Source organism: Camelus bactrianus, chromosome 32 (genome assembly GCF_048773025.1).
Source record: "Camelus bactrianus isolate YW-2024 breed Bactrian camel chromosome 32, ASM4877302v1, whole genome shotgun sequence".
Taxonomy (NCBI): domain Eukaryota; kingdom Metazoa; phylum Chordata; class Mammalia; order Artiodactyla; family Camelidae; genus Camelus; species Camelus bactrianus.
In genome coordinates, this window is record NC_133570.1 from 14,790,500 (window position 1) to 14,817,848 (window position 27,349).

Sequence of the window (27,349 nt, forward strand, 5' to 3'; positions counted from 1 at the left end):
CATCCACCATGCTGGTCCAGATCCAAAGTGTCTTTGCTGTGTGGCCCCGGGCAACTTACTTAACCTCTCTGAGCCTCCCTTGCCTCAGGTGTCATCAGGGGAATAACATCTAGCTGGGGACAGGGATAGGGCACGCTGGAAGTGAGGATCACGTGGTGCTGGACACACCTGCCGCTCAGAGGACTCTGATCTTGAAACTGGACAAAGGAATGTTGTGAGAGGGCCCTTTCTGTGTCCACCCCCTGTGCCTTCTCACCTTTCCCGGGTTGTCTCCTCTGCTTTAAGTGTCCTTCCTGGCCCTCTTTCCCAGGCTGATTTCCACTCCCTGTATGCATCCCAGCTCAGCTGTCACCTCTACGGGAAATCTCTCACTGACCCTCCTCCCCATAGAGTCTGAGTTCCACCTCTGGGCTCCCAGCCTCGTCCTGATCGCTCTGGGCTGTACCTACTTATTCACTGTCAGCTCAGCAGGGCAGGGGCCCTGATGATCTGGTGTCCAGCGTGGGGCCTGGCACGTGGTAGGTGCCGATGAATGTTTGTTCAGTGACTGACTCACTCACTTAACGCGTGGACGATGGAACCAGAGAATGGAATTCACCAGCATGCTGCCATGGCCTGAATGTTCTGTCCTCTCCAGATTCACACGTTGAAAACCTGATGCCCAAGATAATGGTATTTGGAGGTGGGGCCTTTGGGAGGTGCTTAGGTCATAAGGGTGGAGCCCTCATGAATGGGATCAGTGCCCTTATAAAAGAGACCCCAGGAGATAAAGAAGCTGTGGTATATTTTTACAATGGAATACTACTCAGCCATAAAAAAGAATGAACTAATGCCATTTGCAGCAACATGGATGGACCTGGAGAATGTCATTCTAAGTGAAGTAAGCCAGAAAGAGAAAGAAAATATATGATATCACTTATCTGTGAAATCCCCCACAAAAAGACAAACGAACTTGTTTACAAAACAGAAACAGACTCACAGACATAGAAAACAAACTTATGGTTACTGGGGGAGGGGAGAAAGGGGTGGGAAGGGATAAATTGGGTGTCTGAGATTTGCAGGTACTAACCAATACGTAAAAATAGATAAACAACAAGTTCATACTGCATAGCACAGGGAACTCTATTCAATATCTTGTAGTAACTTATGGTGAAAAAGAATATGAAAATGAATATACGTATGTTCATGTATGACTGAAGCATTGTGCTGTACACCAGAAATTGACACAACATTGTAAATTAACTATACTTCAATAAAAATACATATATATAAAATTCTGGAGGAGAAACACTAAAAAAAAAAAAGAAAAAGAAAAGAGACCCCGGGAGATCCCTTGCCCCTTCAGACGTGTGAGAGCACAGAGAGAAGCCTTCAGCCCAGAAGAAGACCACCACCTGATCACACCGGCACCCCAGTCTCAGACTTCCAGCCTCCAGAACAGTGAGAAACAAGTTTCTGTCATTGTAAACCACTCTGTCACTAGTATTTTGTTTCCAGAGCCCAAACGGACTGACACGTGCCCACCTTTCCTGGCTCCCCACCCCCCGTCCCTCTTCACAGAGACCCAGGAAGCTGGCAGCGTGGGTGGCAGCAGCTGCATTTGAATCCCCCGTAACAGGAGCTGCACGGATGTAAAACCAGGTTCTCAGTTCTGGGAGCTCATTGGCTTTGTCCAGAATAGCTAGGTCAGGCGGATGCTGCTGGGGAGAAACCAGCTCTGGGCTGCCCACCTTTAGCAGCTACAGGAGCAGCAGAACAGGCTGATCTGGAATCGGCCAGGCCTGGTTTTGAATTCTAGTCCCGGCACAATCTAGCTGGGTGACCACGGGCAAATGCCTTCAGCACCCTGGGCTGGAGTTTCCTCTATGAAATGAACTTGCTACCATCCTGAAGCTGCTGTGTGCCCTTGAGGAAGGCCCTTTGATGGGGCTGGGGGCATCACACAAGCATAGTCACATCCTGGCCTGCTCGCCCAAGGGTGGGCCCAGGTCCCAGCTCCCAGTGTGCTGGGTTGGAGGGACCCCTCATCATCTGCCAGTCCTGTCCCTCGTTCCCTTCTACACTGATGCTCAGCTCTCCCTCTGGAAATTTCCACTGTGGGAAGAGCCAAAAGGATCCACCATCATTCACTGAGCACCTACTATGTTCCAGGGCCTGAACATTCTTGGCCTCACTGGATCCTCCCCCTCTGCCCCCTTTATACAGATGAGGAAATTGAGTCTCGGTGAGGGAGAACAGGGGCCCAAGGGAATGCAGCTGGGAAGTGCTGGACCCAGGACTTGAACTCACATCCCCCCTGGTTCTGGAAACAGCCTTTCCTTGGATGATGGCTCGTGGCCCCTGTGACTGTACAGAAAAAAACCTACTTCCCAACTGGGACCCTGCAGATATAAGGGTAGAAAGGGAAGTTATTTTGGGAGAAGTGGAAGCTAGGCAAATAAAAGAAACCCCCTTTATTTTATTAATAATAACTATTATTATTAATCTGTCTGATTAATAATAACCCACATTTGAGCCTTTACCATGTGCCATGCCCACTGAGGACTCCTATCAACTCTTTTAGGACAAGTTCAAAATGTATCCCCATTCTACAGATGAGGAAAACTGAGGCTCAGAGAGGTGAGGTGATTTTCTGGAAGTTGCTCAGCTTGGAAGTGGCAGTGCTGTGATCTGAACCCCAGTAATGCCAAAGCTCCTTGGCCAGGGGACTTGCACAGAGATAACATCAGGAGATGTTTGTTGACTGACTGAAACACTGAACAAGAGAAGAAATGACTTAATGAATGAATAGCCAGCACTAGGATGCCTACTAAGGGCTGGCAGGGAGCTGAGAAGGGCCTCTAAGTCCAACTCAGCCGTCCAGACCTCCCTCCTGACTTCCCAAGGGCCTTCCATCTTTTGCCTCATCGGAGTTGGGGGTGGGGCAGTGGCCATCCGGTGGGGCAGCTCAGGGCCAGGGGCTGGACTCCCCCAGCCTCTGTCCTGCCCTCCCCCATGCTCACCCTCTCTGTGACTTATTGTTTAACTTTACAAGCCCCTTGGTTTTTATGAGGGTTATTTGTAAAAGCTTTGGGCTTTGATCCACAGCATAAAAACCAAACTCCTGTGTCTGAAAATGTCACCGGGGATTAGGGGAGCCTTTGAAGTCCCCTCCCTGCAGGCTGCACCCGCCCAGCTTCCCTTCCAAAGGGCCTCCATGCCTGGGAGCCCTGGCCAGGCCTGAGGGGCCCTCCTTTGGGCTGGAATTGGCCCCTGTCCAGATAAGTGACAGGTAAGGGACCCTTCTCCTTGGAGCACTCCGCCCAGCAAGGCACTCTGCCCAGTTCCAGGCAGGACTGGGCCTCTGTGGTCTCCAGATGTTGGCAACATCTGTCTCTCATGTTTATGGACAGCCAGAGGCAGCTATCTGGCGTCCCTGAGCCCAGCAGTAGGGACTGCAGGGTTTTAAAAAATGGATTATTATGACTGGCTTGTTGGGATGGAGGTGGGCAGGGAATCTAAATAGACAGGTAGGAGAGAAAGAACTCTTGGTAAGGCAGGTGGCCATCCCATTCCTCCTAGCCCTAGGGTCTAACTTTCCACCCAGCCTGGGAGGGAGGGGCCCCCCTCATTTGTTTCTACCCTTCTATTCAGTGCAGTGGCAGCAGGAGGGATTTAGGCTCGCTTACGGGGACGGGGGGGGGGGGAGTGGGGGGGAGGCACCCAAGTAGAAGGTCTGGAGAAGCAGCCATGTTCCCTGCTCCCCACCCAGTTCTCCAGGGAAGTGAGGCCAGAGGGATAAACAAGATGAGCTTTCCCGGCTCCTCTCAAACATTCACTGTGGCCTGACTGCTTCTAGGATATTTTCTCTCTCGCTCTCTGGATCTTGCTGGACCCCCAAGCAACTCAGTAGCCAATAGCCGGTGAGGAGGTGAAGTCCCAGCTTGCCCCGCCTCTAAGCTGTGTGATCTCAGGCCAGCCCTTGCCCTCTCTGAGCTGCCCTCCCCCTATTTCCAAAAAAGAAGGCTCGGACCATGCAAGGCTGTGTGAAAATCAAAGGAGGTGGTTCCCGGGAGCACGTGGGATGCTCAGCAGCGGTCCCTCTTGCCTCCTTCTCCAGACTCCGCTTCCTTTCTCAAGGCTCAGAGGAAGCAAAGCTAGGCCCCCAGGGAGAGAGCCCCCCCAACCCCACCCCACCTGGCCCTCTGCCCAGCTCTCTCCCAGCTTCAGCTGGTGGAGGAGGCAGACGGCCACCCTCCCCATTCACAGTGCTGGCCCCACTGCCAATTCATTTACCTCCACCTTTTAAAGGCTCATCCCTTCACTAGGCTTTATGGGGGAAGGTGATAAAGTGGCAGGAGGGCTGTGCAGGGTAGAAGGCTGTGTGTGAGGGGGTGGAGGTGGGACCAAGATTGTGGGAAACAGAGAGGGTGGGGTGGGGCCATGTGAGCCGGTATGTGAACAGATATTCGAGAGAGTGAGCCAATAAACACACCGGGTCTGCTCATCCCATGGAGTACTACTCAGCGGTAGAAAGGAACGAGCTCCTGATGCAAGCAACACCTGTGAATCTCAAAAAAAAAAAAATTATATATTTGCACCTGCTTTGCCGTCTGCCTGCAAAGCTGCCTCCCTCCCTGCCCACCCCCCCATCCCTTTTATCTGGCTAAAGTCCCCCTCATCCTTCAGAGCCAGATTCAAAAGACTAGGCACTATAGGAATTTCTGTGTATGGAATTTTAGAAAAGGCAAAAAACTATAGTGGCAGAGAGCAGATTGGTGGGGGCTGGGGGCCAAAGTGTTGGGGGAGGGGGATTGACCCCAAAGGGGCAGGAGGGAAATGGGGAAGGGGATGGAAACATTCTATACGTGGACCATGGTGCTGTTTACCTGATTGTATGCATTTGTATACACTTACTTTTTTTTTGTTTGGGGGAGGTGGTAAATTAAGTTAGTTTACTTTTAATAGAGATACTGGAGATTGAACCCAGGACCTTGTGCGTGCTAAGCTTACACTTTATAACTGAGCTATCCCCTCTCCTCCCATATACATTTGTGTACTCATCAAACTGCACACTTAACATCAGTGAATTCTGTTGTATGTAAATTACACTTCCATAAAAGCTTAAAAAAATTACATGCAAGTGGAAGACAATGCATCGTTATGGAAGAATATAAGAATATAAGTAAACTCTCTACCTTCATTTCAACTCCCCAGAAGCAATAATGCATAAATGCATTAAGTCCTTCATTTGTGTGTACCTTTCTAGAAATAGTTTCTAGGTTATACTTTGTTTTTAGATAATTACGACCACGCTATAGTCTATTGTGCATATATTTCCCCATCTAGCAGCCCAGATGAGAGAGAGTTGGGCGTGAGTTCACATCTCCCTTATGCTTTTTAAATGCTATACAGGAGTTCATTGAGTGGATGGACCAAATTTATTAAACCTGCCCTCTTGACAGATGTTTCACTAGGCTCTGCATTTTTGGGTTTTTTTTTTAATCCCACATAGTGATGCAGTGAACATTCTTGTGACTGCAGGTGTGCTTATTTATGGGGTATATTCCTGTGGGTCGAAGAATCTTTATATTTCAAAACTTGATACAATCCCAAAGTTAAATCCCTCAAGTCAGCCCTCTGCTAGACATTTGGGTGTGTTTCCACCCTTCTCAGAAAGTGGACCCAAAGCCCCACTCACACCGACAAGCTGCATGGTCCTACCCCTACCAATTCTCACTCTACTCCAGCCACACTGATCTCTCTCCCACCACAGGACCTTTGCACCTGCTATGTCATCTGCCTGCAAAGCTTCCTCCCTCCTCCTTGTCCCCTTCACCTGGCTAAACTCCTACTTATCCTTCAGAGATCATCTTACAGGAAGCACTACCTCCTCCAGAGAACCTTCCCTGATTACTCTGACTGGACATGTGTCTGTTACAGTTTGCAGAGACCCTGTTCCTGACCCTGTCACTTTCCTTCAGAGCACTGATCTCCATTTATAAAGAACTTTGTTTTTTTTGGATCCTGTGAACAAGGCCTGTCCTCCTACTAGACTGTGAACTCCATAGGGCAGAGATGGGGTCTAGAGTTGGACCCTGGGGCCAGGATTGGTGTGCAAGTGATTGTTTAAGGAACTGATCCCATGGGAGGTGAGTAAGGGTATAGGGGAAGCAGGACAGGGAAGGGGAGGGAGCCAAGTAGGTATATTTCCAGGCAAAGCCCCACAGAGGGTGGCTTCAGCCTGATGGGGAGCTCAGGAGTGTGAGTTACACCAGTTCTCCTGATCGGAGGCAAGGGAGATGGACTTTCATCCTGTCAGCCACTGGCTAAGAACTGCCCCAGCATGGGGGTGAGGGGGCGTAACAACTCCCTGGTTCTGAGCATGTGCCAGCAAGGTAGCTCCAGTGGGCCGAGGATAGTTCTTTGAAGGAGTCACAAATGTAGACCGAAGCTGGTGGAGGGGCATCTAGACTTGGCCAAAGGGACCCCCCGGGATCTGAGTGGGGTGTGATGGTACCATTGCAGATAAAGTCTATTTCTCATGATCCCAAGCACCTAGCACAGCTCTTGACACAGAGCATGCACTCAAAAAACACTTGGTGAGTAAGTGAATGAAGGAAAGAGTGAACGCGCGTATAAGGGCAACATTCTGGCAGAAGGCTCAAAAGCAGAAGTAGGCATTTATACCAGTCCAGTGAAAGCCAGCCGTCAAAGGTTCAGGAATTCTGTGAGCCCGTTCTGAAACACAGTATTCTGACCCCAGCTGGTGCCCTGTAATTCAATCCAGTGCTGACGCTTAACCATCAGATAGCTTTAGACTCTGCAGGTTAAAAGGCACAGACCCCAACAAGACTGCCCTCGCTGCAGATGACAGCTGCCAAGTTCACGGGTCTCAACACTTATGACCAACTGGCTACAAATTTAGGGGTTCCCATGACCCTCCCACCTTGGGTTTGATAGTTTGCTAAAACAGAGCATAGAACTCAGGAAAGCACTATATCTGAGATTACAGTTTTACTATAAAGGATGAAACCAGGACCAGCCAAATGAAGAGGTAAGTACTGTATGAGGTCTGGAGGGTCTTGAACTGAGAGCTTCCTTCCTTGTGTTACCACCCCGCCCGTGGAACCAGGCACATCACCCGCCCACTACATCAATGTTTACTGGCCAGGAAGCTGTATTGAGCTTTGGTGTCTACAGTCTCTATTAAGGTTCCATTCAGGGTGAGCTTGATCGAATCATTGGCCCCATGATTGAACTCAATTTCCAAGCTTTCCCCTGCTTGGAGGGGGCAGAGTGGGGGGCACAAAGCCCCACCTTCTAATCACGCACGTGGTTGGTCTTTCTGGCAACCAGCCCCCATCCTGAGTCACCCCATCTCTTAGCATAAACTCAGGTATGTTCCAAGGGGCTCATGAATAACAAAGACACCCCTATTCCTCCAGAATTTCTGAAGATTTAGAGTCTCCTTCTCAGCGACAAAGACCAGTCACATTCTTTCTTATACAATACACAGTGATTATTGAAATTTAACTTATATAAACTTATAGCTAATCAAATCCTATTGGAACAGTAATAATTCGCAAAACTCATCATTTCTTAATGTTTTCCTACATTTTGCCATTATCTGTGCCATTGAGTTATTTCCACTTGTTGCATCTACGCGGTAGAAATACTACATAACCAATATCTGTATCTCTCCCCAGCTCTGCATTCACTACAGTGTTGGTGAGTTTGAAATCAGTATTGACACCAGAGAAATTGGCAAGTGCTGCAAACCAGGGTTTAACTTACTGTGCTGTTGTTGATTATCTAAACTGAGAACGTAATGGAGAAAATGTTAATAACACAGATTAAACTCGGAAGTGCGTTGTCTTTATAGCCCTTAAATGCGACTAGCACGCCAAACTGAAGAAACAGTCTTCCAGGATTCAAAAACCATTATGCAATTCACATCACTGACAAAGAGTGAGGCTCTGACATACATCTCCGTTGCTTTACTCTCAGCTTACTGATTAAGACTTACATGAAAATATCAACCAATATGCATGCCTAAGCTACCCTTGTTCATCAATTCAAACCACAGGCTGGCTATGGATACTGGAATTACAGTGAAAACGTTTCAGGAGAATCAATTGATTCTATGGAATTTACAAGAAAGACTACTGTATGTTTCACTGTTATTTTTAAATTGCATGCCACACGTCAGTATCAATACAGTATGTATCAATAAAGGTTATAATTAAATTTATAATTTATAATTAATGCACACATGCACTTGTAATGCATATATTTTTTCTTTTTCTCAGAGAGCTGGGACTAAGCCACCGGGATCAGGCAGGTTGGATGGAGTGGAAGGGACAGGATGCCCGAGGGGCTAAGGTTGGAGATGAGGCTCAGTTCAGATAGTCCAGGAGCCTGAATGCCAGGCTCAGAGAGGGAGAGGACCTGCTCTAAGTAACACAGCCAGGAAGCGAAAGAGCTGAGGTAATCAGGGGGTTGTGGAGAGACCTGCCCTTCTGTCCTGGGTCCTCTGCTCCCCTCTCTTCCCCAAGATTTCAGCTCACTAGTCTTAGGGGCAAACCTGGGGTCGTTTGGGTCTGGGAAGTCAATCCAACCCAGCCCCTAGAATGCCATAAGCAGAGGCATTTGTCAGATTTCTGAGTGTCAGTCAATGGGGCCTGAGCCTGACTAGTCACCGTGGCATGGCAGATTTGGGGAATTAATCAGGCTGGAGATGGTGGCAGGCAGAGGGAGGATGAGAAGGGGCAGGGATGGGGAGCAGGGTGCTGAGTGCTGGAGGACCTGAGTGATCAGTCCTTACAAGCCGCTGTCAGGCTGCCCTGGGGAGGAGCAACCATTTCTCCTGAGAGATGCTGTTGGTCTGGGGGAGGGAGCAGATATTCTGGGGGACGAGGAGGGCCTTCCCACCCTTCCCTAGAAAGACAATACCGCTTTTTACATCGAGGTGGCTCAGGAAATGACCACAGATGGGGCCCTGCCTCCCATGCCTGGATTTCAGAAGTTAGAGGCAGGTGGGAGATGAGGCTAGGTGAGAAAGGAGGGGGTGGTCTCGGGCAGCTGAGCAGAGTGGACAGGGTCCCAACCCCCTTCCTCGCCAGCCCTGCTTGCCTGGGAAAATGTCAAGAACTGTCTCCCACCTGCTGAGGCTGGGCTGGCTTTTCTGGGCAGGTGGGCCCCACGGGACCCCACCTTGAAAGTGTCATCTTAGAAGCTGCGCAGTTTCTCAGCTCCTTCCGATGCATTCTCCTTTTAAAATGGGTTTCCGCCAGGATTGCAGGGAGCCCATGTAGGGCTTTGTTGGAATTAGAAAAATGCATCCCCTCTGGGTAGGATAATTACCAAAAGGCTACACTTTCTCCAGCTATTGGTACAAGTCTCAGCTGGTGGCCCTGTAGCTGAAGGAAGGAAGGGAGGGAGGGAGGGAGGGAGGGAAGGAGGGAGGAAGGAGGGAAGGAGGGGATGGATGGAGGGAGGAAGGGAGGGAGGAAGGAGGGAAGGAGGGAGGAAGGAAGGAAGGAGGGGATGGATGGAGGGAGGGAGGGAGGGAGGGAGGAAGGAAGGAAATTGGCATCTACTGAGCTGGCTTTATATATATTAGCTCATCTAAGGCTGAAAACTCCAGCCATCATAGGAAATTCAAGGAGTAAAGACACTTAGCTCTCAGCTCCAATTCCAGCTCTATCACTTTTTCCTACTGGGGGACTTTGTCTAAGTTTCTTGACCTCTCTGATCCTCAGTTTCTTTCTTTGAATCACAGGGAGGAATAATAATACAGACTGTTATGAGGATGAAAGCATGTAAAATACCTGGCACACAGTCAGGGTAGAATAAATGGGCACTGCTTTCACTGCCTTCTGCCATCAATGAGCAATTATCTCAAGCCCTAAGTCTGGAAGTTGGTGGGTGACTGAGAGATGAGGAATATTAGTAGTCCTAGCAAAGGGAACTACCGAAGCCAGAAGTCAACATCTACCGATCTGTTCACTTACCAGTCCATTCATCCATCCATTCACCAGCCCAAACATCCATCCATTTATCCATCCATCCAATTACCAACCCACCCATTCACCTACCCACCTACTAGACTGCTCAACCATCCATCCATCCATCCATCCATCCATCCATCCATCCATCCATCCACCCATCCACCCATCCACCAACCACAGATCCTCCTGTTGGTCCATCTATCCATGTAGCCATCTCACCCACCCATCCATCCATCTGTCCATCCTTTCATCATCCATTCCTCTACCTATCCAACTATTCCTTAGCACCTTAGCTCATCTCTAGGGATAAAGAGGAGAATAATGCATAATCTTTGCTCTTAAGAACTTCTGGTCTCCAGGGGAAGATAACATACCTAGATTATTTTCTCATGTGTCTTACCCACCCCACCTGAGGGTATCAGGAAAAGAAATGTGAGAAATATTGCCTATTAGACCCCCTTCTGGGCAATTCACTACTCACACTACGAGCACATTAAAATATCTGCCAAGTCCCATAGTCAAGATCTCTTTTCAACTACTATTACCCCAAGTGAACCTATTTTAAGAGGATTGCTGGTTAAAATCCCATGGAATGAGATTGTCTCAGAATAGATTTTGGGAAGTGCTGATAATCCAAGAAAGAGAGAACCAAGTGTTATTTTAAAAGCACTGAGTAATATTGGATTATAACCTAAAGTATAAAATATCTATGAGTCCATAGTGATATAAATAAATGACTGAATAAATAAACAAAAGAGAGAATATATGTATCTCCTGTGCAGAGGAATTCCAAATAATTTATGTAGGTACTCTGCCATTAAGGAGGGGGACCATAACTCCCTACTCCTTGAGTGGAGGTGGCACATAGTGACCTCCTTCCAAAGAGGACAGTGTAGAAAGGAGGGGAAAAGAAATTTTGCAGCGGAGAAGCCCGGCAGATGCTCTCCCAGCCATGTAATCAATGTTAAGCTCAACAATGATCTGTCACATTCACAGTGTGTAACTTCGATGGGACCTGGAGAACAGCGCTTGACCTCTGGGGTCTTCCTCCCAAAACACATAACCTCAGTCTAATTATGAGGTGAACATCGGACAAAGCCCAACTGAAGTACATTCTACAAAATACCAGATCTGTCCGCCTCAAAATTCTCAAGGTCATCAAAAAAAAAAAAAAGGAAAGTCTGAGAAACTGTCGCAGGCAAGAGGAGTCTAGGAGGAATTGGTGATGACACAGAATGTGGTCTCTTGGGTGGGATCCTGGTCCAGAAAGAGGACATTAGGGAAAAAATGAAAAAGATCCAAATAAAGAATAGACTTTGGTTAATAATCATGTATCAATATGAGCTCATTAATTGTGACAAACGTACCAGACAAACAGAGGATGTTAATAACAGGGGAAGCTGGGTGCAGGGCATATGGGAGCTCTCTGCACTATCTACTTAACTTTTCTCTAAGTTTAAAATGGTTCTGAGGTTTTAAATTATTTTAAAAATAAGCAGATCAACGAGTAAATAAAACTTTAAACAAGCAAAGGATGGGGCTTGGGGAACAGCCCGGGGAAGGCAATATGTCCTGGTTAGAAGGGGAGATCTGAAATCAGAGCTGCCTGGGTTCTGTTCCTTACCTACTGTGTGAACTTGAGCAAGCTGCTCCATCTTTCTGAGCTTGTTTCTTCATCTGTAAAATGGGGATTTTACAGATGAGGATTTAAACATGCTGACTATGAGTTGATTTGGATTAAATGCAGCAATGTAAAAGGGGAGGGTATAGCTCAGTGGTAGAGCACGTGCTTAGCATGCACGAGGTCCTGGGTTCAATTCCAGTACCTCCGTTAAATACACACACACACACACACACACATATATAATATGTAAGCACATTTGACTGTCCTTTATGATTGGATTACTGCATTCTGTTGATTCTTAAAGATATATATATATAAAATGAGGCAATGTATATAAAGTTCTAGGCACAAATAAATACTCTGGGGCTATTAGACTGACTCTGTTATTATTTTTGGCAGGGTGGAGGATCTTGGAAGGCTGCAGGAAGGAGGGATATTGGCAGCACATCTTGGAGAACTGGTAGGATATGGATGGGACTGGGAGTAGGGGGTCAGCTTCCCTCAAAGCAGAGAGGTCTCTCCTTCTATCCTTAACTCCTACCCTTTGGTTCCAGAGCAGGGCTAAGCAGCCTGGGAGGAGACAGAGACTTCAGATAGGTCGCTGGCTTCCCACCCCAGCTATGGCCCTGGCTTGCTCTTCATCTGCCAGGGTCTCTGGGCTAAGTAATTGCTAATTCCTCCCTGATGAAGCACCTGTATCTGTAAGCAAACGAGCTGGCAGGTGGTGGCTGGGATAAAATATGACCCGCTCAGCAGGGGATTTGCTTACCAGTCGAGAGGCAGCCCATCCTGCTGCCTGCAGCCTGGAGGCCTCCCGGATAAAGTATAAATCGCTGGTGCCCACGGGGAGGGCAAGAGGCACCTGGAAGAGCGAATGACCCCCTGCTCAGTCTCCAGCCCCAGGCCTATGGACACTTTCTCAGTGGCTTGTAGGAAAGAACCATGACTGGGAATCAGGAGACCAGGGGAGTTCATTCTAGCTCCACCACAGACTTGCTGTGGGGCCCTGGGCAAGTTGCTTTCCCTCTCTGGGCCTCTGCTCTCAACTCTTTCAAGTAAGAATTGTTCCTCTTCTTCTTAGGGGTTTGCTACAAAGATCACAGGAGAAACGCTATGGAAACACACAATATTTGTTATCATCTTGATTATTACTATGTTGTTACTATGCTGCTCCCATGGAACGTAGCCTAGGGAGCAGAGATCAGGGGCTGGTAACTTTCTGGTGGGCTGGTAGCTTCAGGGAGTTATCTTCAAGGCTATAGTACCTATTCGCAGAAAACTGATCAAAGACATTTTCAAGGAGGTAACATGATATTTTAAAAAGTGCATGTTCTGGAGGCATCAGAACTTCGTCTGAATCCTACAGCCGCCACTCATTAGCCAAAAGTACTTGGGCAAGTCACATTCCTCCTCTGAGCCTCAGTTAACTCCTCTATAAAGCAGAAGAATATAATCTTTCAGGTTGTGGTTATGAGGCTTAGACGAGATTACATTCCAGAGCACTTGGCTCATAAGTCACTGCCCGATAAAGGTTAGTTCTTCAAGGCTGAATCGGGTTTTGCAAATCAGATTTCCTAACTTTCTACTCAGCTCTTTGCTGAGTTCTCAGAAAGCCTTGGGGGAATCTCCAGGCTTCTATGAGCTGAATCACTGCTCCCGCCCCCAGTTCCCCACCAGATTTCTGCAGCCCAGCCCTGGAAGAAGACCCCTTGGGAAGTGCTCTAGCCCAGGGGCTGCAGGGACGGCATGATGAAGACAGAGCCGTCTGCTAATACCATGTGGCTGCTGTGACAGTCTGTTAATGCCATTTACAACGTGCTGTAATTATGTCTCACACATGCTGGCGGCCCAGCCAGCAGGAGCGTTCCCTGGGAGGAGCCTCGGAAAGATTCCTTTAGCAGGGTCGGGGATTGGGAGGCTGGAAGCCATTGTGAAGGAGGAAGAATTTCTTGTACAGCCCTACTTGGCTGCACCTGAGAAAGAGTTCACCCCTGCTTGGATGAGTGGCTCTACCATCCTGAATTGCTGAAGAACTTTGGGCAAGTCATGGCTTCTCTCTGGGCCTCAGTGACCCCTTCTGTAAGATAAGGATATGGGGAAAGATGAGAGAAATGTACTGGAGCCGGAGTTCTGAACACTTTCTGCAGCATTTCCCTAGAAAAATGCACATACTCACATCCAGTTGCAATGTAGCCTGCATATTCGGGGTGCTGAAATCTATCATAAAGCTCCAAGGACCCCAGGTCAAGAAGCTCAGTCTAGATCATTTCGTGTACCTACTACCAATATGTTTCAGCCTATTTCACCATCTGCTGGATGTTGCTGCCATGCTGGTTGGGGCATAGGTTTTCACGACAGGTAACTGCTCGTTCTGGATTCTTATCATGAAGTGACCAGAGTTGTCTCTTAAGGCCTTTTTACCTCGAATTTAATGGGCCAGCTAATTTCTACAAAGCTGCCCAAATTCTGACATTCTAGGATCCTTGCTGGTGGGTGATGCTCATCCTCCTTGAAGTTTGAGGAAAGAGCTCAGCTTTGGAGTCAGACAAGGTCTGAGTTAGAATCGCTCCATACTTCCTTGCTGGCAAACCACCGGCTTCCCTGAGCCTCCATTTCCCCTTCCAGGAGTCCAGCTGTCATGAGGGTTAAACGCATCAGTTCCCCTCAGGTGCCTAGCAGGGAGGAAGCACCCAGTGCATGCCAGTTTTTCTGCCCTCATCACCCCCCCCCCCCGCCACCACACTGAGCTCAGATCCTCCTCTCCCTTTCCTGGAGAGAGCTGAGAAGGAGTCTTGGGGAAAAGCTCTCGGGAATGGAGAAGCCTATTTCCAAGTCATTAGTCCCCCAGTGTCGGGCTGCAGGATGGATTTTGATCAAGAGCGGGGTGACATTTGGCAAAAGTTGCTGATGAGGGATTGAATGATTAATCGTCATGACAACCGGGCTGGAGTAATGACAGGGATGCGATGGTGCCCGAGTTAAACACAAAGCAGCCCCGCAAGCCGGGGCGGTAAATTACTAGGCATGTCACCGCTGCGCTTTTGGAGAAAGCGGCCGTGCGTTCCTAATGAGAGGTTAACTGTGTCCCCAAAGTAATTACAGCCGATTGAAGAGGTGGCTGGTAATTAGAGGATTAGCAGTGATGAGGCTCACCTGCATGGTTGCCATGGGGATGGAGGGTGGGTGGGGTAGGGTGGCAAGGAGGATCCAGACTCCTCCCCAAGGCAGGTGCCAAAGGCCTTTCTAGTGTACCAGCCCTGGTGTCCAACACTGACAGACAGGGAATTGGTAGGCAGTCCCTAAGGTTCTGCCTCTGATGGCTGGGCCTCAGTCTTCCCATCTGTAAAATGAGGGCTTGAGCCCATTCAAGAGTACAGACCAACAAAGCTGGAATTCTGGAAGTTGTCAAAGTGACATCTCCTTTGGAATTCAAATAGTCTTTAATTTGCCATCCTCCCCCCAAGCCTGGCATTGCTGGGACCCAGGAAATCACGTTCAAATCCCACTTCTCGGCTGAGTGACTCATGTCAAGGGTTTGACCACGAGCCTCAGTTTTCTCACCTCTGAAATGAGAATCATAATAATGGCTCCTATCTCTGAGGGTTGTCTGGAGAATAAAGTGAAGTCCTAACTGCAGAGCATCTAGAACAGTGCCCGGCCACTGCAAAAGCTCTGTAAATGTTAGTGGTGACGGTCACCTTTATAGTCAACTCTCCTCTCCACTGACCTGAGCAGTTGGAGGCAGGGAGGTAACAGGGGGCTCAATCTTTTGTTGGGGAGCAGGCTGAGTGAGCCCTCACACAAGTGACAGATGACACGAACACTAGGGGAAGAAAGTAGGCACCCATTTTTTGCTCATTTTGCTTTGCATCTTTGGTCAAGACCCAACTGCCTCTCTGAGCTTCTGATTCCTGCCTGCCTGAGCATTCTGTTGGGGGAAAAAATCATGAAACGCTGGACTTGTGGGGCACTTACTATAAGCCTGACCCTCACTATGTACTTTATAGCTATTGTTTAATTGATCCACCACATAACGCATAAAAAATATTATTTTGGCCATTTTCAAGAGGAGAAAACTAAGACTCAGAGAAGTTAAGGCCCAGCTTCGAGAGAGGCCTCCCTGGGATTGGCCAGGGCTGGTATGACATCATGAGGGCGGGGCCATCTGCAGGCACCTGCTCTGGTGCTTGTGGAGTCTGCACGCCCAAGGCTTGGGTTTTGACATGCTGCCAGGCAGGGAATGCGACAGTGAAGACGACCCCAAACTGGTCCCCAGCTCAGCAGCTGGTGATGCCTGGCGTCCGGGCACAGGCCTCGGTGAACCGCTGAGCATGGTGGCTTAATTACTCCATACATAAATGATAAGCCCCGCTCATTTCCAGGCCTTCATGACAAATTTATGGCCTTCCTTAATGGCCTCGCTGCCCGACCTTCCCCGGGATCTCAGGGAAACCAGGGGCCTGTTCTGGAGGACGCCGCGGGCAATTAATGCTGCAGTAGCCGCTGGGCCACGCATCCCCGCCTATCACTCCTGGGAACCTGCCTGTTGCAGTTTGCAAATCCATTTTTTTCTGCCTTACTTCTGGGAGTTAGCAAAGACTCGGGTTCAAGTACCAACTCTGCCACCTGTTTGACCTTAAGCACGTATGGGTCTCTGCCTGGGTTTCCTGGGTATGAGGATGAAGTGAGATAAAACAGATCAGGACAGGGTAGTTATTGCGGCTTTGGGATTTTCACATACAGTTGTATGTTCTTTTCTTGGACCTGCTGCTTGGGATGGGACCTGGGATGGGATGCATCTTGAAGTAGAAGGCCAACAGGCCCAGGCCCTGCTTCTGCTCTGAGCAGAGAAGGCTGCCAAAAATCTGGCTGTGCGAGCCCAGCCCCAGGTAACCAGGAGCCTGGTTCCGGTGTCAGTCTCACTTCCAGCTCTGGGATGGCTTTGGCGACTCATGCCTCTCCCTCAGTTTCCTCGTTTGTCCCAGGACCTGCCAGCATCGTATGCAGAAGTGCCGTGGGCCAGAGGTTCCAGCATAATCGAGGAGTGGCAGAATCGCTTTTGGGGGGGAACCAAGGAACCCACACAAGGCCCTCCAGCCTGGATGGCTGACAGGCTCTGAGTAGGGGGTGGATGCAACTCACAGAGCTGCAGGGCCTTAGAGCTGGCAGGGGGCTCAGAGAGCGCCCCCTCCAGCCTCACACTTCACAGACGAGGATGCTCAACACGGCTGCCTTATATTAAATGCTTACTGTATACCAGGTACCGCAGCCATAGCCATATGTTATGAGTACATAGGTGTGGAAGGCTGTATTTAGTCATCTTTCAACAAAATGACTCAGAACCTATTTTGTGACAAGATCATAAACAACACTAGTAACAACACAGCAAATATGTATCTACTGCTTATGGTGGCTCAGGCAAATGACTTCCATTAACTCATTTAATCCTCACAACTACTCTATGAGATGGTAACATTATCATTTCCATTTTACATGTGGGGAAACAGAAGCATAGAGAGGTAAAGTAAGCTGCTCAAGGTCACACAGCTTGGTAAGTGGCAGGGCTAGGATCCAAACCCAGGCCATCTGGGCCCATGGCTCACGGACCCCTCCCAACTCAGGCTGCCGTAAAAGTACCATAGACTGGGTGACTTAACAGAAATTTATTTTCTCATAGTTGAGAGGCCAGGAAGTCCAAGATCAAGCTGTTGGCCTAGTCAGTTCCTGGTGAAAGCTCTCTTCCTGGCTTGTAGACAGCTGCCTTCTTGCTACGTGCTCATATGGCTTTGGCCATATGAGCAAACCAAGGCCATTCCTTGGTTCACAGGAATGGAGAAAGATAGTTTTCTCTTTCTGGTATCTCTTCCAATAAGGGCACTAATCTCATCCTGAGGGCTCCACCGTCATGACCTCATTTAACCCTAATTACTTCCCGAAGACATCATCTCCAAATAGCATCATCACATTGAGGGTTAGAGCTTTAATATATAAATATGGGGGGGGGAAGGGGGACACAGACATTCAGTCCATAACAGTGTGTATACTGTACACCTGTGCACACGTGCATGCATGGGTGTGCGTGCCCACATGAGTGTCTCCATGTCCGTGCATGCACTTTAGGTATGTGCATGTTTGTGTAAAGGTGCCTGTGGGTATATAAGATGTGGCTGTATATACATGTACAAGTGTGTGCACGTAAGCACATGCTGTGTCTGTGCATATGTACAACTGAGTGTGTGCACACAAATAAGATAAGAGATTGGGAAACCGGCTCCCAGGTCAGCCCCTCTGCCAATTGGTCCAAAAGCCCTGTGAAAGCCGGACTCACACAAAGGGGCCTGAGGTGGGTCTTTGGGGAGCTAAGGCCTAAGAGCTAGTGCTCCCTGAATCGGGGGGGAGGGGACTCCCCAGCTGCTCATGCCTGTCGCCCTGGCCTCCAGGAGACATTAATAATAGCTCAGCAAATTCCAAATGTAAATAGGGCAATCAGGCCCGAAAACACAGACATTCATCACCCAGATACAAATTACGCTGCCGGCCCTGATGTAATTACCAGAGCTCAGCTCGATGTGCGAGCCACCCCCACCCTGTACCCCTGCATGTTGCCTTGTGCTGGTATTCTTTCCCAAGGAGGCTCCCCTAGCTGACCCTACAGGGTCTCTCTGACTACAGACTGAGATCCCTGGCTGTCCTGTGCAACTAGGAAGACAGAAGACCCACGAGATCTTTATGCTTTGATGGCAGAGCCCTGAAGGTCATAGGGGCAGACCCCAGACCACACACCTGCTCCGGTTCTGGCTCCAGTTTTGAAATGACTTGCTGTGTGACCCTGGGCAAGTCAGTCACCCTGTCTGAGTCTCAGTTTCCTCTACTATCCAAAGGAGCGAACAATATAGTATGGCGTTAGAGCTTTGGGTTTTACAGTCAGAAGGACCTGGGTTTGAATCCCAGCCTTGTCTCTCTTGAGTTGGGAGACCTTGAGTGAGTTTTCTTCCCCACTCTGAGCCTAACTCTTTCATCTGTAAAGTGGGTATAATCATACCTATTTTATGGGATTATTCAGAGGAAAGAGTGAAATAATATTTTTTCTTTTAATTGGTGAATTTAACTCATTCACATTTATTGTGATTATACTATCATGTGTAAAACATACGCCATCAAAAATCTATATCCACATATATAGTGTTTATATAATTATGTGATTATATGGCTGGACTCTTTCCTGCCACATTTGTTTTGTTTCCTCTTTATCAGTCTTCCTTATGTTTCCTTCTTCCCCATGGCTATCATATTAGATATCTATTACTCCAAAACTTGGTGGCTTACCACAATAATCATTTAGTATTTCATAGTTTCTGTGGGTCAGGAAACTAGGGGCAACTTAGTGTGAGATTGCCGCTATCGTGTCAGCCGGGGCTGTGGTCTCATGTGAAGGCTTGATTGAACTGAAAGTTCCACTCCCCAGAGTGGCTCCCCAGTTTCTCCCCATGTGGAGCCCCCCATAGCTGCTTGAGTGGCCTTGTGATATGGCTACTGGCTTCCCCTAGAACAAGTGCTCCACGAGGGCAAGGCAGAGGCCACAATGTCTTTAGTGACCAAGCCTTGAAGTCACAAGCTGTCACTTCTGCAATGTTGGTTACACAGATCCATCTCTTCACGTGGGAGAGAAATACACAAGGGGTGAACACCAGGAGGCAGGCATTACTGGGGGCCAATGTGGAACCTGGCTACCACATCTGTCTTGTGTCAGACTGAATGATATTGTATGTAGAGCTCTCAGCCCAGGCACTGGGACAAATTCATTAATCCCTGTGACCCCAATGCCCAGCACAGTGCCTGGCACAGTCTAGGCATCCACGGTAATGGCATGGCCAGAGAAGGACTGAAGCAGAATCTGGTCACCTCTCCCCCAAAGCCATTTCCTAGAGGCCAGTGGGCCAGCAGCTACTTGTAAGCCCACATCGTCCTCCCTTCCTGCCGTCCAGGACAGGCTGAGAGATGGAGGGCCAGGGACTCCTGCCTTCTCCGAAATGGAGAGTCTAGACCAAAGGCAGTTTCCAGGCCTGTCTCATCCCAACTTTACACTGATCAGTAATTAAACACAGCCTCCAATTACTATCACGTTTGGCGAGGCACCAAGCTTGTGTGAAACCTTGCAATAAACATCTGCTTTATAAATTGCTTCTTGGTTTCAGCGCATCGGAGGGGTTCTGGGGGTTGGGGAGAGAGAAAATTGGAGAGCTGGGAAAGGGAAGAGAGGCTAGGGAGGGAGAGAGACAAAAGGAGAGGTGAGGGAGAGGAGGAAGAGAGGGAGAGGGGAGAGGCTGGTGTGAAGGACCGGGCTATTCCTCCATGACCCTCCCCACCCTCCCAGGTAGGGGACCAGGATCTAACCAAGACCCGAGAGGCACCCTTGTCTCTTGAGATCTGGTCACATATCTAATGCAAATCACTTTTCTGTTGCTTTTGATTTTACCAAACCCGATAACATCCCACTCATCTGCTGTTTACGTTTAGAGGGAGGAATATAAAGATGTATTTGCTACACCAACAACCCCTGTGGGGGGCATGACTTTCCTTGGGCTGTAGAGGAAGGGGGGGTCAACATGGTTTCTCACCATGGGTCTGAACCGCCCCCCAAAACACACACTGTCCCATGAGCAAGAAATGGGCCTGTGTACCCCACTCTGTCTCCTGCATGATCTTCCTCAGGGAGGCCACAAGGAAAGGGAAACCCCAGGACTGGAAGTTTGATGGAAGTCGGCTGAACTTTGGCTCAGCTCACATGAGATTCTGGGCAAGTGACTTTGCCTCTCCAGGCTTCTATTTCTGCATCTATGAAATGGATATAAAACCACCCTCAGAGGTTTGGGGAGGATTATGGGAGTTGTGGAGACAGGCTTTGGGCCAGGCCTTTTCCTCTCGAGCCTCATCGGACAATGGGAAGAGAAGAGGATCCTCCCACAGAGGTGCTCTGAAAACAGTCTGATTGACTTGCCATCCCCAACCTGCCTGTTTCTTCCCTCAGCCCTAGAGGAGGTTGAAGACGCCCATTGGGAGGGGGCAGGCAGAAAGGGGAGGACTCTCTGAGGCCAAACTGCCTGCCTGGGGGACACCCAAAGCCACCCAAGGCAGCTGAAATGAAATGAAATATCACATGTGTTGCACGCCTAGCTGGTCACGTTAATATCGTTATCATGATCTGAGACCCCGCCGGGGAGGCGTGGGGCACACCCCTCTCCCTTGTTCCGTCCTCTTTGGCCGGGTCAGACACAACGGGAGATGAGTGAGGCCGCCTCCCATCTCTACACCCAAGCGCCCGGGAGTCCCCTGTTAGAAGCCCATTCCTTAGCATCGACTTGATCCTCTTTAAAAATAAAACAGCCCCCAAGAGGCTGGCGGAGGGAGTCCTCCTATCTTCGCAAGAAATCATTTATGAAATCGTCTAATCTGAGTGAGTAGGGATGTTCAGCGGAGTGCCTGGTTCATGGTGAATATCTAATGAAGGGATGAATGAATGAGTGACTGAAGCCTTCCTTCCATCTGGCACTGGCCATCCCTATTATGGACGATGCTCACTGCGAGGGAGTCCAGCCTCTCTGTGAACCCTTTTCAGACACAGGAAGCTCATGGCCTGGGGGCCAGCCTGGTCCATCTCAAGACAATGCCATGCACCAGAACATTCCCCTGTGAGCTCCGGCTCACTTTCCTTAAACTTCTCTAGGGGTCTCTTGCCCCTGCAGCACAGCTCCGAGGTCACTCTCCAGAGAACCCTAAGTCACAGATCAGCAGTTGCCAACAGGTTTTGTAAAAGCACACCCTGCCACCTCCGGATGTTTGCCTATGAAACTGACGTCGCAGGAGAAGTTGGTTCTGGTGATGCTGTCAGCCCAAGGCAGCACACAGGTGCTCCGATGAGTGGGAATGTGACAGAATAATAAAAGATCACCCATGCCAGGTGTCAGCACTAGCTAAACGCTTTCATCTGGTGCAACTCATCTACCGCTTCCAACCCTCCAAGGAGGTAGGAGCTAGGAAACAGAGACTCAGAGAGGTGAAGTGACTTGGCCCAGGTCCCACAGCTGCTGGGGGTTGGGACAGGGATTTGAACCTAGACTATCTTGCTCCAGAGCCTAAGCCCTGTACTAAACTGCTGCAATGCTTAACCTGTGAATCAGAATTTTCTTGATGCTGGGCAGCCAAAACCAAATATGGAAATATATTGGATGTGGAGTTGATAAAAGACAGCGGCTGTCATCCGTAACTCCTGATTCCAAATGTTTATGTCTGTCAAAGCAACTTCATTGTTCTTCCTAACTGGCTTTAGGAGTAAATATGTTATTGGATTGAGCCCATCTTTGGTTGCAAGTGATAGAAAAGCCAACTGGCTGGAGCAGAAATGGCTCCTGCAACAAAAATCTCCAGAGGTGGGGCTGGCTTCAGGCACAGCGTGATTCAGGGGCTCTCGCGATATCACCAGGGCTCACATGTTTTACCATCTCTCAGCTCTGCCTTTCATGGTATTGGCTTCATTTTTAGACTCTGAGGGTGAACTCTGGCAGCTCTAGGCTTACCCCACCTCCATCCCAGGTTCAAATCTAGGAGAAAAAGGACTTTCTTTCCCTCTATGGTTTGCATGGAAGCCACAAGCATGACTAGCTCACATTGGTCACAATCTAGTCCCTGAACCTTTCGCTGTGGCCAGGGGAAGTCTTTGGCATTGGGTCCATGCCACCTCTTGTGTGGGGGTGGAGCGGGAGGGGAGCTGAGAGAGGGGGAAGGACAATCCCCTCAAAAGGAAGTTCAGGTGTTATCACCAAAAGAAGAAAGGATGCAAGAAGGCCAGAAAGTGGCAAACATCCACTGAATATAAATACCACACTTCTAAAGCTTCTAAAGTGTTCTTATTCCTGCTTTACACCCACTGAGTTGCCACCTAAGATTCCATTTGTAAATGAATTACATACCTAAACACTGTTTGAGGATCATTTAAAATAGCTTCATGGGGTCCGTCACAGGGATGGGTATTAATTCACCAGCTGGGAGGGCATGCGAGGGCTTACCATGTCTCTCAATGGGATAATAATAATTATAATGCTAAAGCTACTATTCACCATATGCTTGCTATGTATATACTAAATTTTTTAATTGAAGTGGAGTTAGTTTACAATATTGTGTTAGTTTCAGGTGTATAGAAAAGTGATTCAGGTGTATTTTTTTTTGCAGATTTTCTGTATATACTATTAATATCCAATATTGCTGAAGGAAATTGATGCTCAGAGAGGTTAAGTGACTTGCCTAATGTCGCTCAGCTGGTAAAAGAAAGATTGAGAACAAGAACCAAATCTGCTTGACACCAAAGCCAATGTTTCCTTGTTTAAAAAATGTTGTACTCTATTTTTATATTTATAGACATAGTAGTTGGTTGTTGTAAAAAACTCAAACCATAGAGAAGTTTATAAAGGAAAAAATGAAAGTACCCCCCAAAGCTGAACATTTTAAGAGAGTCAAAATTTTAAAAAATATAAAAAGTTCTATGGCACATAGTAAAAAGTAAATTAAACTAGCCCAAAAGTGAATGAAATGAAAATCAAAAACAGTCCTGATCCCTGGTTCTTTGGTCTCACTTCCCAGAGAGACTCACTGTGAATAGATGTTTGTGTGATTCTTTCTACATCCTTTTCATGCACACCAAACACATATATGCCTTCTTTTATGTAAATGAGAGCACACTATATATTATCCTATAATTTGCTTTTTCCACTTAGTAATATCTCATATACTCTCTTCTCTATTGGTCCACATAGGACAAGCTCATTCTTTTTCTCAGCTGCATAGTATTCCACTCAAATGGCTGTTTCATCATGTACATTTAACTAGTCCCCTGCTGATGGACCCTTAGGTTGATTTCCATTTTACGTTTTTCTTTAAGGTTGCCATGAGCAGCCCTGTACTTTTGTCTTTGCCCATGTGGATGCACACACTTGGCCTCCTGGCTCCACAGCCCTCTGTTGTATGGCCACACTCTCCGTGCCAGATTTGCCTCCCCCACCAGCCTCTGCTTTGGGAACCTCTGCTGGGCCAGCTCTGAGCTTGGGGGTGTGTGAAGAGACCTCTCTTCCTCTCATCCCAGCCAGCCTCTGCTCTGCCTCTTCTGAAGGCCCTGCTTGGAGCTCTCAGCATCACTCTGTGATGAGATAATTTAAATTTTCTGTTATTTTTCTTTTTCAGCAAAAAGGGGGCACTTAAAGTGAAATATCTCTTGCCGCCCTGTTAACCAGGATTCATAAAAGAACTGTTCACCTTATCTGCCAGCAGGGGGTTATGAAAAATCAATGGCACAGAGAAACTCTGCTCCTTGTGTCTGACGCTGTCTGTTTGGTAGTATGGGAGGGTGAGGGCATCCTGGCCTCCTCAAAGACACCACTGGGAGCCTGGTATATTTGCAAACAGGGCTCCTCTGGGCCGGGGTGACAGCCCAGGTCAAAGGTTAATGCAAAAAGCTATCGTTTGGTGCAGAAAAAGCTGTCTGGCCCTACACCCTGACTGCTTTCTTCCCCCAAACCACCATGAGAGCATGGGTCGTAAGTCACATCATCTAAGAAAATCTTCCAGAATGATGCGTTCACTCATTCACTCAACAAACACCTACAGAGGCCCCTACTATGCGGCAGGCCTGTGCTGGTCACACACAGGAGACCCAACATGGCCCCTGCTTCCTGCAGTGGAGAAGACAGATGGGTAAACAGGGACTCACCAAGAGACAGGGTGAGATGTGCTTCTGCGCAGGATACTGGGGACTGCTGGGGCCTGGAGGGGACCCCTGATGCAGTCTAAGGGGGGGGTGCTCAGAGAGGCTCCCTAGGTGATCCATGTCTCTGCTCAGAACCCAGGGAGCATGGGGGTCAGCCAGACAGAGTACAGGAGGAAGGTCACAGCAAGTAGAAGGAACAGCCCATGCAAAGGCCCAGAGGCAAGAGGGAGGGAAGGCAGGGGAGTCTGGGGGCTTTAGAGGTTTGGTCTGACTGGAGCACACAGTCAGAGAGGAGATGGGAGGGGAAGGTGGGCAGTGGCCGGCATGGAGGGGCCCTGCAGGCCTCACTGAGGAATGGGACCTAATAGGGGCTGACGCCTCTGTGGTGGTATTTGGGGGTGAGCTTTCATTTGTTTTTGAAATGATCTCTTAATTCTTCAACTGGTCTATCACAAACATGTGTTACCTTTATAATAGGAATTTTAAAAATAATGGTAAAAATTACTGCAGGAGGGGAAAAAAGGGAGGAAAAGAGAAGTAGTAATAGTAGTGATTGTGGCAGCAATAGTAATAGGACTACTGATAATGGTAGCAACAGTGGTAGTAATAGCAGTAATAGTGGAGGCTGTTAATAGTAGCAACAGCGGAGTAACAGTGGAGTAACAGTGGTAGCAACACTGGTAATAATGGTGTTGGCAATAGTAACAGTGGTGATAGTACTGACAATAGCAGTAATAGTGGTAGTAATAGCAGTAATAGTGGAGGCTGTTATAATAATAGTAGCAACAGCGGAGTAACAGTGGTAGTAATAGTGGTAGTAATAGTGGTAATAATGGTGTCAGCAATAGTAACAATGGTGATAGTACTGACAATAGCAGTAATAGTGGTAGTAATAGCAGTAATAGTGGAGGCTGTTATAATAATAGTAGCAACAGCGGAGTAACAGTGGTAGTAACAGTGGTAATAATGGTGTCGGCAATAGTAACAGTGGTGATAGTACTGACAATAGCAGTAACAGTGGTAATAAGAGTAGTAGCAGTATTAGTGGCAACAACATAAATAGAAACAATAGTGGTCATAGTAACAGTAATAGTAATGGTGGTGGCAGAAGTCCTAACGGTGGTAATAGTAGTGGTGATAGTAGCATAGTGGTGATATTCCTAGTGACAGCAGTAATAGTGGTAGTAACAGTGGTGGCAGTAATAGCAATAGTAGTAATAGTTTGGGCTCCACCTTGTAGGCAGAGGGAGCCGCTGAAGGGAAGGGAAGGGTAAGAGTTTGAGTCCAAGGACGATGCGGGAGGCAACCAGTGTGGAGGAAGCACTGAGAATAACCCTGTCCTAGTTCTGCAGGGTTATGGGCTCCAGTTCCTGGCCATCTCATCTTAGATAATTCACCTGAGGGAAGTGGTCTGTTTCCAGAAAATCCCACCATCCCATTGGGAACTGGACTCTGCAGCCAGTCACATTCAGTCACGGCTGCTGGACGGACAGAGTGAGGGTCCGAAGTGACAAGCCTCTCTCCATCACTTCCCCAACACCCAGAACCTTAATTGTCTCTCTTCCCAGCTCTTAGGATCCTCAACAGTCAGAATTACTTTCTTCTTTCTATCTTTTGTTTTCTCCACCTACTCATGCACCGCCCACCACCTACCTATCCATCCATCCATCCATTCTATTTTATTTTTTGTTGTAAAAAGCTTCACCAAATATTAACTTCTGGGTAGTGGGGTTTTGAGGGTTTTTTCCATCCAATCAGTGCACTTTTCCATATTGTTTGAATTTTTACCCCACACATCCATCATACGTCATTGTATAAAAACGATGTATTGATAAAAACAAACCAGAATACCAAAATAAAAATACACACCCTAGACTTCAAATGCTTACTCTGGTGGAGGTGAGCCGCCACATGAGACATCTGACTCCTCTGGGACCACCATGCCGTGAGGAAGCCCAAGCTAGCTAAGTGGAGGGGCTGCGTGGAGAGGAGGGGATATCCAGCCAGCTCCGGCTGTCCCAGCCACTGAGCCCGGGTAGCTCTGTGAGTGAAAGAGCTATGTTAGGCCTTTCAGCCCCAGCATATCAACTTGGAGGAGAACCAAGGAGCCCATTCGACAGTCAGAACTGGGACATCAGACACATTTCTAGCCTTTCAAACCACCTCAAATCCGGAGCCAGTCAGTGAGCAAACACAGCTCTCCCTTCTACGCCCTACCTAAGTCAACATACTAAGACATTTTTATTTTCAATTGAAGTATAGTTGGTTTACAATGTTGTGTTAATTTCTGGTTAATTTCTGAACCTATCTGGTGTATTCACTTATACATATTCCTTTTCATATTCTTTTTCATTATAGGCTATTATAAAGTATTGAATATAGTTCCCTGTGCTATACAGTAGGACTTTGCTGTTTATCTATTTTATATATAGTAGTATCTGCAAATTCTGAACTCCCAGTTTATCCCTCCACCCCACTCTTTCCCCCCTGGTAACCACAAGTTTGTTTTCTATGACTGAGTTTTTTTCTGTTTTGTAAATGAGTTCAATTGTAAGACAGTTAATTTTAAATACACACACACACACACACACACACACACACACACACACACATGCATGCACACACAATTAAGACCTGGATTTGAATTCCAGCTCTGACTGGTTTGCATATGACCTTGGGCAAGTCCCGTTACCTTGCTAGTCTCTGACTCTTTATCAGGGGAACAGGAGCCGGATGGCGGTGGGTGATCACACTGCTGGTTTCTCCCAGAACTCTTTCTCATGTCAGGAAGGCAGCATCAGGGGGTGATACTAAATTGGGCTTTGTAGTCAAGACTTTCAAGTCTTGGCTCTGGCATTTATGAGCATATGACCTTGATTCCCCATGCAATGCTTGGCTTTTTTCTTTTTTTTTTCAGTTTGACTTTTCTATCTGGATGAAAAACATGTAACGTTGGATGTTGCTGCCGACAGAACTGTG

The 27,349-nt window shown here is 48.0% G+C and overlaps 1 long non-coding RNA gene across 6 annotated transcripts in view; it reads right to left on the reverse strand.

Annotated features, from left to right (window-relative positions):
• The window catches only part of LOC105075677 (protein FAM222A), a 140,678-nt gene that overhangs the window by 66,589 nt on the left and 46,740 nt on the right, over positions 1-27,349 (reverse strand). The window contains exon 7 of one of the 6 annotated variants that reach the window (XR_012503569.1): positions 26,260-26,411. The exons of the other annotated variants lie outside the window; for them this stretch is intronic. This is a non-coding gene — a long non-coding RNA (protein FAM222A). The remainder of the gene's footprint in view (positions 1-26,259; positions 26,412-27,349) is intronic. 6 annotated transcript variants of the gene reach the window in all.